The sequence below is a fragment of the Eptesicus fuscus genome, chromosome 12, assembly GCF_027574615.1.
Source record: "Eptesicus fuscus isolate TK198812 chromosome 12, DD_ASM_mEF_20220401, whole genome shotgun sequence".
NCBI classification, from domain to species: Eukaryota; Metazoa; Chordata; class Mammalia; order Chiroptera; family Vespertilionidae; genus Eptesicus; species Eptesicus fuscus.
Window position 1 is genome coordinate 87,187,204 of NC_072484.1, and position 14,096 is coordinate 87,201,299.

Consider the following 14,096-nt stretch of genomic DNA (forward strand, 5'->3'; position numbering starts at 1 on the left):
CTTAATATCGATATTTCATCCTTTCTAGGAAAATGGAACAGTAAATTATTCTTTTCCACTATGAGCCAAGTGTACGTCAGAAGTACTTTATCAGCAATCAGAAGAATATGCTTTTTTAGAATTCTTATTGAACTTTGCTTTTGGCTGCCTTTATATTAACTGTTTTCAGCTATATTGATACACAATATCAGTCTGGATCCATTTTTTTTTCAGATACAGAAAAAATGTGTGAAATGCTCAAAGTTTCAGATCCAGGTACCTATGTTTGAAAACTAGCTACTGAGCATAAGAAAGAGCTTCTTTTCCATAACTATTTTTTGCTATATTTCCAGGGTCATAGCGAACCTGTGTAGTTGCATAATAACCCCTAATCCATGTCGTATTTCTCTCTCCTTCTCTATGGTTTTGTTTCTTGGCTGTTTCCAAACTGCATGGTTTGTGGGAGGCTCTATTGTAGGTTTCCTCCCATAATTCTGCCACAGAAACTTTCTTTTGACTTATTCCTCTCATGACTAATGGCGGAGGCCTGCCTTCTTTAGGATAGTTTTATGTCGACTAATATCCCTGCAAATGCTCCTTTCACCTGTCTCCTAAGCCAGGGTTTTATCTCTGGATGGCGATAGGAAAACAATTGAATATTGATCTACTAATATCACTAACTGTGTACTCTTTGATAGTTCTGTTTTCATGAAATAACTACCTGAACTTGATAGGACTTTGTAAGGTAGACATACATCAGTTTAATTGTATTAAATGAAAAGCTAACAAGAAATGAGTGGTTTCATTGTCTGTAGGAGGGTGGCAGCCAAATCTGATTAAATGCCAAAAGCAATTTAAAATAACTTAATCTTTCCAATGTGCTAGATTGAGATCTTAAACTAAAGTGGGAACATGAGTCAGAGACGTAGACCCAAATAGCTCACCTTTGTTTTGTGAAATGAAATGTGAGAATTTGATCCATTCCCATGTTGCATGCTAAACACTCTCAGTATATTGGTAAACATGCTTTAACATATATTATTTTGCATTAACGTTATAAAGACATTTTCTGCAATTTGGGGTAAGGATACCAACTTTTTAAAAAAATATTTTTATTGATTTTTCACAGAGAGGAAGGGAGAGGGATAGAGAGGGATGAGAGAGAAACATCGACCAGCTGCCTCCTGCACACCTCCTACTGGGGATGTGCCCGCAACCAAGGTACATGCCCTTGACCGGAATCGAACCTGGGACCTTTCAGTCCGCAGGCCGACGCTCTATCCACTGAGCCAAACTGGTTAGGGCAGGATACCAACTTTTAAAGTCTAAGCAGCATCTAAAACATCATCTAATCCCTATTGAGAACATTCTATTTGAAGATCTTTCTCTTTCCCAAGTATATTGTTTATTTTCACATCTAAAGTGTTTTCAACCTTTTCCTAATATCATGAAGGTTCTTTTTGGCCTAACCAATTACCTTCTGGTATCTCTATAGAGAATCCTAATTAGGAAACATTTCCATTTTGTGGACTAATAACTCATCGTAGAAAAAAACTGCTGCAATGCCAGCAAAACTGTGTACTAGACTCTGCAGTGAACTTAAGTCTAATATTAAAAATTAATATAATTGTTCAATTAATGGAGCATAAAACTAAATGCAATTTGAAATGGAGCAGTGTTGGGTCAGAGAGAGTTCTCTATACTAATACAGGGATTGGCTAGTTATTAGTAGAATTAGCTAGACACCTATGGCAATTATAATGGTTCCATTAAGTTTAAGATTTTTTTCTACTTCTAACTCATTAATTAGCTCATAGGGCATGCATGATTATGTTTATTGACCTTTTTCTTCCTTTTCCTACATGGCCAAGAAACCATACTTATACAACTAATCATTAAAGAGTCTCAGATTGTCTTAATAATATTATCAATAGATTTAGTGGTCATTTTATTTACTTTGCCTTTGTTTGCAAATCTTTCTTTGTTTTCACTCTGCAGGAAATGGTGGTTCTTTAATATCGGATTAACTTTGAATGCTATTTGTTTTTACCTATCTGCAGTATATCATTCCTTGAAATATCTAGGCATTCTGTAACTTAAAGTTCATTGCAAATTGATTTGGCTGTAGATAAAATTGGAAGGTATATGTTCTATTACTCATGAGTTCTTTGAAAAACAAATCCACATAAAATGACACATTTTAGGAATATGTGAAGGCTATCCTGGTTATTACTTTCAGTCATTGTTGGATTTTAGTGTCTTAGGTACTTCCTCTGTTTTTGTCACTGTCGCCATATTAACTGTAACTGGTCCATTGAATGTGTGTCTTTCAATAGACTTGACTAGAGTAAACTCTTGATTATCTACATGAACAGAGTGGAGACGAGGTGTGGATCATTCAGTTATATATATTGGAACTTAAAATGCATTTTTGTGCTGAAAATCGAATGCAGGCACTTAGAATTTGGAGAGGCCCTTCAGAATGAATGATGCAACATTCTACAAAACTGGTGCGGGTGCTGGTGTGTCCTCCCGTCTACCTCTCCTCAGCGCGTCCTGCGCGCCCCTTCAGGGACTGCCCCGCTCCTCTCTGGAGGTCTCTGTGGCTTGTGTCCCATCACAGGCTCAGCACAGCTGCCTTCCCAGGCCTCTCTGATGTCCGGGTCCCATGGAAAGATTCCGTCTCAAGGCTCTTTCATGAAATAACAAACAAACAGAAAACTAGAGTAACTGGGGGGAATTCAGGAATGAAGGGGGAACGTTCGTGTTGTCAATAGAGAGAACAGTCTGCAGGTGTATGTGTGTATATGTCAACGTGCGCACGCGCGCACACACACGCACACACACACACCCCTTGTAGTGTGATGCAATAAGCCTACATGTGTTGTTCACACGCAGAGCTGCCAGGAATTACAGTCGTTTAATTCAGAGTGGCTAGCGTGCACTTTAGCTAACAGAAAATAGACTAGAACCCAGACCAGCTCAGTTTCAGATGTCCAATCTGGCACTTGCTACCTGTGTGCCTTTTTCTCCTTCTGTCTGAGGGAGATAATGGTACGTGTGGTGTGGTAGAATACGTGAGTTAAGATGTGCGAAGTGCTTGGCGTCTGGTTAGCATTTGAATATTGTTACCTCTTCATCTAGTCACTACTCATGTTCCAGGTAGAAGGGCAAACAGGGACAATAGCACAGGGCTACCACTGCCCTAATTACATGGTGGACATAATTTCCTCTGCCTGCCCCCCTCCCCGCATCCCCTCCACCCCCCCTCCCCTGTTGGGAGATATAATGGCAATAACCTGTGCATTTTCCGTGTGCATCCTGTAGGTGGCACTATCCCTGGAAGTCCACCCTGTAACTTTTAGCCAAGGTTTGCCTGGGCTGAAGGACAACATGAAAGAAGGCAGAGTCCCCATGGTTAGGGGTTCTCTTGCTAGATTGAGTTTATGAGTGTTTTAATTATTTCAATAACGCTTTTCCACGGGTTAATTCTGTTAAATTAATTTTCAGAAAAATTTAAAAACTGGCTCTATTTATTTATTTATTTTTTAAATTTACATATGCGTCCTCATCCCTCCATTAACCCCCCAACCGTGCCCCCCCCCCCAACTCAGGCCCTCACCCTTCTGGTGTCTGTGTCCATTGGTTAGGCTTATATGCATGCATACAAGTCCTTTGGTTGATCTCTCCCCCTTACCCCCACCCTCCCCTCCCTTCCCTCTGAGGTTTGACAGTCTGATCGATGCTTCTCTGTCTCTGGATCTGTCCCTGTTCATCAGTTTATGTTGTTCATTATATTCCATAAATGAGTGAGATCATGTGGTATTTATCTTTCTCTGACTGGTTTATTTCACTTAGCATAATGCTCTCCGAGTCCATCCATGCTGTTGCAAATGGTAAGAATTCCTTCTTTTTTACCACAGCATAGTATTCCATTGTGTAGCGGTACCACAGTTTTTTAATCCACTCATCTGCTGATGGGCACTTAGGCTGTTTCCAAATCTTAGCTATGGTGAATTGTGCTGCTATGAACATAGGGGTGCATATATCCTTTCTGATTGGTGTTTTTAGCTTCTTGGGGTATATTCCTACAAGTGGGATCACTGGGTCAAATGGGAGTTCCATTTTTAGTTTTTTGAGGAAACTCCATACTGTTCTCCACAGTGGCTGCACCAGTCTGCATTCCCATCAGCAGTGTAAAAGAGTTCCTTTTTCTCCGCATCCTCGCTAACACTTGTCATTTGTTGACAGGTGTGAGATGGTACAGCGTTGTCATTTTGATTTGCATCTCTTGGATAATTAGTGACTTTGAGCATGTTTTCATATGTCTCTTGGCCTTCCTTCTGTCTTCTTTCAAAAAGTATCTATTTAGGTCTGTTGTCCATTTTTTGATTGGATTGTTTATCTTCCTTTTGTTAAGTTGTATGAGTTCCCTGTAAATGTTGGAGATTAAAAACTGGCTCTTATTTAAAGAATTTGTTTTCAATATTTATTGAATATTTCTTTCTAGATACATACTACCGAAAAATACTATCTCTTGAAGAATTTCTATGTTCCTGTCTGAAAATTAAAAAGGGAAGTCTTTATTTTATTAGATCTAGAACACTTTACCTTAAAAGTTTAGTTTGCATCATTTTTTGTCCTTAAATAAATAAATAAATAAATAAATCCCTATTGGTTCATCATCTCTGCTGCTCAGTGGGAGAGTCTAACTTGCACCGTTTCTGCTAGCTTACTAGCTTGTCATGTTAACACAAGAGGCCCAGTGCATGAATTCATGCATGGGTGGGGCCTGGCTGGCCTGGCCCTGATCGGGGCAGATTAGGGCCGGGTCTGTCGGGAAGAGGAGACGATGGGAGGTTGGCTGGCCAGCCTGCCCCAATTGGGGCCCAATCAGGGCTGGGCTGGCTGGGGGGAAGGGGCCATGGGCGATTGGCCGGTGGGCCCTGCTCCTGATTGAGGGCAGGGCTGGCCGTGGGGAGGGGCTGTGGGTGGTATGCCGGCTGGCCCCAGAGTGAGGGGGCCTATTGGGGGCCAGCAGCTGGGGGGAGGGGCTGCAGGAGGTTGGCCGGCCGGCCCCACCCCCAGTTGGGCCATTTGCTGGCCTCAGTGGGCGTCATAGCGACCAGTCATTCAGATCGTTACAGCGTTCCTATCTCTGGCTTTATATCTATATCTATATCTATATCTATATATAGATATAGATATAGATATAGATATAGATATAGATATAGATATAGATAGATACAGATTCTCAGAATTCTTGTCAACACATAGTCAGATTAAATGCCCAAAATTTGTAGCCATTTTGGTGTGAAAAAAATAGCACTAAACTATAACCCATGAGTTCCAAACCATTAATTTAACCTTTTTTTTTTTTTTTTCCACTTAGGCCACAGTTTGCTGACAGGTAAAACAAGAGGGTTATATTTCAGTTTTCTTAAAACTCTGAAGGAATGACACCAGTGGGAATGTGTGTGGGGCCATCGCTGTGCTGGGGCCACAGTGAAGGTGGTAACCAATGTGAGGAGCAGGTTGGCACCAGCAATGCAGCAAATTAACAGACACGGGCACGGCCTTCTCGATGCAGATGGCATTGCTCATTCCTGTCACCGTTATAAACTAGAGTGGCGTAATGAGTGACCGTTCTGGAGATCAAGTAGAGATAAAAACCTGAAGTTACTTCGAATTTAAATGTGTTTAAGGACATTCGCTAATATTGAACTCCATGATACTGTTATACATTAAGTCAGTGATTTAGAAGTATATTTTGTAACTAGCTCATCTTGGAAAGTTTATGAGCATAAACCATTGCTCAATTACACACATACATTACGGCACTTTTATATATGTTTTATGGTACAATTATAGATCTTTTATGGTACTTTTGTGAGGTTACTTTTTTTTTTTTATGGCTAGAGTAGATGTTAAAATGTCATACAGTCCCTGCTGGTGGGAGCCCATGTCTGTTTTTCATATCACTGTGTCAGCACACAGCTCAGCAGAAGACCAGTCTCACAGTAGGTCCTCAGCAGGTCCCTGCTGAAGGCCTACGCTCTCCTCGTTTGTGCAGTCCTTGCCTTTGTGACACCAGCTCAGCAGGATAAAGAGGTTACCATAAATAGAAATGATGACATTGAAGGAGAGCTGCAGCCAGGCCTGGAAAGGCTGGGCACTGCACAGCCCATGTTCACATTGAACAGGGAGTGGATTTATGCCATTTCGGAGGCTCTGGATGAGGTAAACACATTATTTAACCCAAGTGCTTCCTGTTTGCTCTTCAGGAAAAAAAATTCCCACGTGGTTTGTTTTTATCAGATACACACCCATACCCGTGTATCCCACACACGTATGTAGGTTTCATTTAGGCGATTTCTAAATATTGAAGACAGCCATTACATTTAAACATAGTACACATAATATTCAATCCGCTTTTATGTTAGAATAGTCCCACTGTTTTTTTGTTTTGTTTTAAAACCTTACCCAAGGATATTTTCCCCATTGATTTTTCAGGGAGAGTGGAAGGGAAGGGAGAGGGGGAGAGAGAGAAACATCCAGGTGAGAGACACCGATTGGTTGCCTTCTGCACCCACCCCAACAGGGCGGGGCTGAGTCTGCAACTCAGGTACTTGCCCTTGACCGGGAATCGAACCTGCGACCCTTTGGTGTTCGGGCCGAAGCACTAACCACTGAATGACGCTGGCCAGGGCCCACTGTTTGGATAACTAAAAATAATATTATTCAGACTAATAAGTCAGGTGTCTAAAACATCTCAGAAAGAAAGATACAAGTGGCATGGGGATTAGAGTATGAAGTAGCAATCCTAAAACAGAATGGTGTACTGCCATTCATCAAAATGGATTTGTTTCTCGTATGGTGTAGTTAGAATTATCACAGGAGGGCAAGAGTCAGCGTACAATGCTGTCTGCTTGGAAGGTGGAAGTGGAGACCATCGAAAGATGTAAGAGCTCACCCAAACCAGCTTATCACAAACCCCGTCATTGCTAGTTTCCATGTTAAACAATAATATCCCAGTAAATAGATATATTCCTTGAAAGGGATTAACCTTGGAGAAACCTCATTAACTCTTTATGTCCAGCCTAGACAGAAATTGCTCCTTTAGTGCACCCTTGTGGTGAAAGTGAGCCAGTGCAGCTTCTAAAGCCACTCAGGACATATAATGCCTACCCCACTCAGATCCAGAGGTCCAGGTACTCCTGGGCACGGTGACGGGTAGTAAATAAAACCTTTCCAAGTCCCGCAAGGACGTGCCCGTGTGCACCTGTGCAGGCACCTGAACATGGAATTAACTTGGGTAAAATGTAACAGGAAGAGCACTAGTGATATCAGCTGGACATGGACTTAACCCTGAAGAGGCAAGTCCTGTTAGGGATGACTTCGGGATGGGTTATTAGTAGGTTTGTCGTGAAGCTCAGAAATAATATATGTAACGTGCTGAACATAGTAACTGCTTCAAACCTGTATGAAGTTGTTTGTGGGGTGCCAGATGCCGTAAACAGCTTTTTAAAAAGAAATCATAATTAGCCACTGAAAAGTCAGGTTCTCTCTCTGAGTCCCCTGTGCTCCTCTGTGACCTACGGATGCCACCCGCCCTGTCTTCATCCATGACTTCCCAGCATTGGGATTATTCACCAGCTGGATTAGTAAGTCTTCGTCATTTCACGGTATGCATTCCTCTATTTTCTAAATATATTTTTATTTATTTCAGAGAGTGAGGGAGAGGGAGAGGGAGAGAGAAACTTGAGTGAGAGAGAATCACTGACTGGCTGCCTCCTGCACGATCCACACTGGGGATCGAGCCCGCAGCTGGGGCTGGGAATCAAACTGACCTCCTGGTTCAGAGGTTGAAGCTCAACCACTGAGCCAGGCCAGCTGGCCCTTTACCTATTTTTTAAATCTTTGTATCTGCTCTGCTCCTCCCCCTCCCCTTTCTTTTTTCTGGGAATGTCCTCTCCGATGCACTTGTAGCCCGACCGTGTCTGAATGTGGCTCTGCCCCCTGACCGTGGTGTGGGAAACGGGGGGACCCTGAGAGAAACTGATGTGGTGACTTAGCTGCTGCTTCTGGGAATCTGGGATTTAGACCCCAAACATTCCTCTCCTGGGGTGCTCTTTCTCTTCAGGGGAGAACATGCAAGCATGCTATCTTTTGTGATGTGCACCCATTAGTTGTATAATGATTTGTATATGGGGGGCAAAAGCAGGTTTACAGTTGTGAGTACGCAAAACTCAGAATTTATTCTTGTATTCTTACTAAGTATTGTGTCATTTTCCATACAAGCAACCAGAAGCCCACCTCCCCCCCCCCCCGCCCCGGGGCGCTGCTGCCTGGAGAGCTGTGCCCTGGAGTCCGGTCTCACCTCCCCTGCCGCCCCCTAAGCTGGCTGGTCCTGGCCGCTTTGAGTGGCCGCAGCCACTCTCTCTGGCCTCCTGTTCCAGAAGCGGGGCAGACAGGAGCCTGAACAGTAAAATGCGGATGTATCGTGTCATACCTTCGCTTCAGGAAAAGGGGAGCCGTCAGTGGCCCACCCTCCCCAGGGGTGGCTGCCGATTTCAGTGGAGCTCCTCATGGGCCAGGACGGAGACACCTCGATTTGCGGAGTGAGTCCCTTCACGTGCGATCTTTACGGGGTCTCTCTCTTTTACTGTTGGGGAGCGCCTGAAGAGAGCCTTTCCCGGAGCCCATCTGCTCATTTTCCCTCCTCGTCTCAGAACCCTCCGTTGCCACGGCCTGTTCCTGCCCAGCTCGCTACTCCGCCGTCACACAGGAGCCACGCAGAAGCGCCCACGCTTTTGAGCTGTGACTCCAGCTGGACTCCTTTTGACATTGTCTCATTTGCTCCGTCGGTGACTGTTTTAATTATTGCAAGAAACAGCTCCAAATTAAAGATGCTCACCATTATTTTATCTTTACTATATGAAACCAAAGAAAATAAAGGGTGTTTTTTTCTTGGGGGGGGAGGGCAAAGCAATACAGCATTGAAGTGGAATCAGTGAAGCAAAAACGTTCCAATAAAATCTGATTATTTATAATGAACTTAATCACATTTTGCTTCTCGTTTGCCGATACCTGACCTGCTCCTGTGTCGTGATGTCCTGCTGCCCGGGATGCTGTCACCTCTCTGTTGTCCCCCTCTGGTGTCTCGTCACTCAGCGATTCCTGCGCCTTTGCCCAAACCAGTGGTCGGCAAACTCATGAGTCCACAGAGCCAAATACCAACAGTACAACGATTGAAATTTCTTCTGAGAGCCAAATTTTTTAAACTTAAACTCCTTCTAACGCCACTTCTTCAACATAGACTCGCCCAGGCCGTGGTATTTTGTGGAAGAGCCACACTCGAGGGGCCAAAGAGCCGCATGTGGCTCGCGAGCCGCAGTTTGCCGATGACCGTGGGCCCAAACCCGGCGTCTGCCTTTTGCCTCCCCTGGGACCGCTTCCCCATCCCCGCACGATGCTGCCCTCTGTCCCGGCTCCACATTCCCTTCCCTTCCCCTCGGCCTGCGTTTCACGCATCTGCCTCGAGTTTCCAAATCGCCCGTGGCTGCCTGCAAGGAGGCCAGAGCTGCCTAAAAGTAGTCCCGCCTGCTTTCGCCCTCCTTTGGGTGTTCCCTCCTTCATGTTAAACTTGACCACAGAGCCGCCGTCTCCTCTCGGCACCACACACAGCCCATGTGTGTGGGTTGGCAGGCTGCCTCCCTCTGCTTCCTACCCGGGATGTTTACGGGGCCTGTCCTGACCGGTTAGCGAGCTGTCCAGTCGGGGTGGTGGGTGTGACCACTTTATCATTTTTTTAAAATATGTTGATTGTATTGATTTCAGAGAGGAAGGAAGTGGGAGAGAGAGATAGGAACATCAATGATGAGAGAAGCATTGATGGGCTGCCTCCTGCACGCCCCCTACTGAGGACTGAGCCTGCAACCCGGGCCTGTGCCCTGACCGAGAATGGAACCGTGACCTCCTGGCTCATAGGTCGACACTCAACCACTGAGCCACGCTGGCCAGGCATGATCACTTTTAAAAAGTGAAATGGAAGAGAGTAGAAATGATATTACATACATGTGTATGTAAAATATATTCATCCCTGTGGTGTTGGTCTGCAAAGTTGGGAAACATTGCTTAAATCGGGCACTGCGATTTCAAATCCCCGGCAGATTGCCTTGCTTCTCACTTCTGCTCCTGGCATCGTCTTAGATTTTCCTAACGTATCCACTTGTTCCAAGTTTTAAATCATCTTCAGGCTCTGATCCATATTTTCATTCATCTTCGATAAATGCACACTGTCAAGTGGCCAGATTTTAACAAGACACAAGATGACCAGGTATATTTGAATTTCAGATAAACAATTTTTGATATGTCAGCCCCAATATTGCATGCTTTACTGGAATTCAGATTTAATTGTATGTGCTGTATTTTAGCTGGCAATCTTAAATCTATTTAAAAATCACTCTCAAGTAGGCCAGGGGAGCTGATGAGTGGGTGTGGAGACTGAATGCGGGAAGAGGATCAGAGAAGAAAGAAGAAATAGTGATAGGAACTGAAAATAGCAAACTGGAGTAAATGATAACAACCAGAGTCAGAGCGAAACATCCAGGAACCCAAACAGGGTGAGTACCTCTGCCAGGGGAGCAGTGGGCAGCATCCCGGTTTGGGAATTAGCGACATGATTAAAGAACAGGAATTGCCCTGGTCAGTGTGCTCAGTGGTTAGAGAGTCCGCCCACCCCCTCCCCTGTACTGCAGTGTCATGGGTTCGGTTGTCGGTCAAGGGCAGTACCTGGGTTGTGGGTTCGATCCCTGGCCCTGGTAGGGGCACATGCAGGGGGCAACCAATGGATGTGTGTGTCTCACATCGATGCTTCTCTCTTTCTCTCTCTTTCCCCCTCCTCCCTCCCTCCCTTCCACTCTCTAAAAATCAGTGGGAAAAAATATCCTCAGGTGAGGATTAACAAAAATGTAATAGTTGGTTATTTAACAAACGTTTATAGGTCTGACAGATTCAACATAGCACAAGTCTTTCTAAAATAGTAGTTAGGGTTCTGAAGCAAAACTGCTGAGGTGCAGAGTGAATGCATATTTGATTACATGGGCCAACTTTTTGTCTAATTTATTATTAACTATGAATGCACTTTTAGCTAGAGTATATTTATGTTTTCTGGATAAAAGTACTTTCCTGAAAAACTTCAAAATTAACCATGTGTGTATCATAATGCCCTCCTTTCAAAAGTGTGTAAAGACATACAGTGTGCCGACCAGGTGACGGCAGAATTAGAGATGTTGCCCAGGACCACGCCTCTACGTCCTCAGACAGGGGCGTCCCTGGACTTTGATGGGCTCTGTGTTTATGCATCAGGACTTTCGGGACCTTTAATAGCACCTGGACTTACAGGCTCTGTGGAAGAATATCTTAACTATTTTAACTTAATTAGTTTAAAAAAATAAATTTTCTAGTTTCATTATCCAGTTATGTGCAGTGCAGGTGGTTTGTGATAGAATATCACAATATTAAATATTTAAAAATCATAAGCCATATGGTAGGCTAAACACATTCCACTAGGCTGTTATTTGTAACTAGAGGCCCGATGCATGAAGTTCATGCACGGGTAGGGTCCCTAGGCCTGGCCGGCGATCAGAGCCGATCTGTGGGGTGACCAGCAGGGTGATTGGGGGGCCTCCTCTGGCACCCGCCTTGGCTGGCCTGGGCCTGCAGGCTGGGGGCAGCTCCTGCATTGAGCGTCTGCCCCCTGGTGGTCAGTGCGCATCATAGCGACTGGTTGTCCCACCGGTCATTCCTCTGTGTAGTCGATTTGCATATTAGGCTTTTATTATATAGGATTTGTTCTTTATTCATAATCCCAAGAGTGTTCATTAGCGAAAACGTCAAATGTTGGGCTCTTCAGACCAATTTTTCATCGAGGGTGCTGCGTGGTATTTAGCACAAAACATGGTTTTAATGTCCTCATTCCAGTAAAACAAACATGTTACTGCCATTCTCTAAATTCTGCTTACAAAGCAAAGGTGGAGAAGGCCATTTTTAAAAACATTGTGAGGAGGCCAGTTTCATTTTGCACTAAAGCTCCGTGTCTGATGTGGAGCAAAGCACGCCCGGTCACTGTGTGGAGCCGTGAAACCGATCTCGAGATGCAGCACTTGCCCACGACCTTCCCATCCCTGGTATTTGGTAGCACGGACAGTCTTGTGACTTTAGCGTTTTGTTTTGTTTTGCTTTAAAAAGTGATCGCGCCGAAACTGGTTTGGCTCAGTGGATAGAGCGTTGGCCTGGGGACCCAAGGGTCCCGGGTTCGATTCCGGTCAAGGGCATGTACCTTGGTTGCAGGCACATCCCCAGTAGGGGGTGTGCAAGAGGCAGCTGATCGGTGTTTCTCTCTCATCGATGTTTCTAACTCTCTATCCCTCTCTCTTCCTCTCTGTAAAAAATCAATAAAATATATTTTTAAAAAAGTGATCTCTCATGCTCCTGATTCAGTGTCAGGCGGTGTCTCTATCTCGGCTCACGCATTAGGTACAGACCTTAAACCAAGAATCACTGCTCTCCTGGCGCATGGCTTCTAACCACGAGAAGTCCTACTCCTTTACAAGTTGGCTACGCCAGCGATTTTCAACCCTTTTCATCTCGTGGCACACCTAAGCTAATGACTAAAATTCTGCGGCACTCCAAGGAATAGGTTTTACGCAGACCTGGCCGAAATAAGAGCTATGATTGTGATCCGTTCCCACCAGGTGGCTATTGTTGTGTTGGCTGTTGTCGTTTTTTTTACTTGATGATCTCAGGGAACAGAGATCAGTGCCCCCTGACTACATAGTCAGGTATCACGTGCTTTAAAAACCCTCGCGGCACACCCGTGTTCCTCCAGTGGCACCCCCAGTGTGCCGGGCACCGCGGTTGGAAATGGGGGCTCTCGCTGTCAGTGGTGCTGGGACAGCACAGACGGCCTGTCCGTTCCCTCCAGGCGGAACTCTGCATGGTTGCCGGGGAATCTGACTGGTTTCTGGGGGGCCTCGCAACCTGAGGCAAGGCACAGAGCACATGGTGCCCTGGTATTCAGAGGGTCACCTCCACCTGGTGAGAGCATTTTCTGAAGAATCTCCCACCAGGGAACTTTTAAAACATTTCAGCGTGATTAACCGCTTCTGTGAGGCTAATATGGCAACTCTTTACGGATGAGACGGTCTCCCACCCCCTTTTTCTTTAATGCTGATGACCAGGGAGCACTTTAAAATGCAGGGGTTAGAGGGGAGCTCTGAAACCAGGTCACCACGTGAGTCCTCTCTCTTCTACTTGGTGGACTAGTTACATGACCTCTCTCGAGCTTAGCTTCCTCATTTGTTAAACAGAGATGGCAAGAATCTATTCCTGGGATTGTCTTAAGGGTTAAATGATAAAATCCACATCAAAGTCTACCCAGCAAAATCCACTCATTAAGCACTCAAGGGAAAACTTTCAACACACATACAACGTTTCAGAAACATTTCCTTTTGTGTAAAACGGCCAAAGCGAGTGATAGTGCTCGTATAATGAACGCGAGTCTTCATTTCGAAAATTGTCAATTCTCTAACATTTCAGGCACCAGGGAGTTTCCGGTTTATGTACAAGCCGAGGAAATGGAGAGGGCCTTTCTACCAGGGATGTTCAGGCATTAAACAGTTAAAATGAGCGAGGAAAGCTGCTTGAGGGTGAGGAAGAGAGACATAGTACAAATAATCCTGGATTAAAAGGTTCTGTTATCAATTTTGCTCCCAATTTACAAAACTTTATGGCTTAAATTAATGAATTAAACTTACTTCATGTAATTGTGAGACACACAGCAAAGCAATAATTTATTACAGTTTTGATTAACTTTGTTAATTTTTATAACTTTATATTATTTCATGTGTTCACATCCAAGAAGAAAGGGGGTTTATTTCTGAAGATAAAACTTCATTTTTATTTATTTTAGAAACCATTTTAATATGGAAGTAAGCATAAACATGGAGTTACAATAGTTAAGGGGCCAGGAAATAGTTAAGGCTGAGAATTTTATTTTCACATATTAAAATAATTTCAGACTTTTCCTATTGAAATGACTTCACTTGAAAATA

At 44.2% G+C, this 14,096-nt stretch overlaps 1 protein-coding gene across 2 annotated transcripts in view; it reads left to right on the forward strand.

The window, feature by feature from the left end:
• NOL4 (nucleolar protein 4) overlaps nucleotides 1-14,096 on the forward strand; it is a 223,304-nt gene that overhangs the window by 47,716 nt on the left and 161,492 nt on the right. The window lies entirely within an intron of this gene.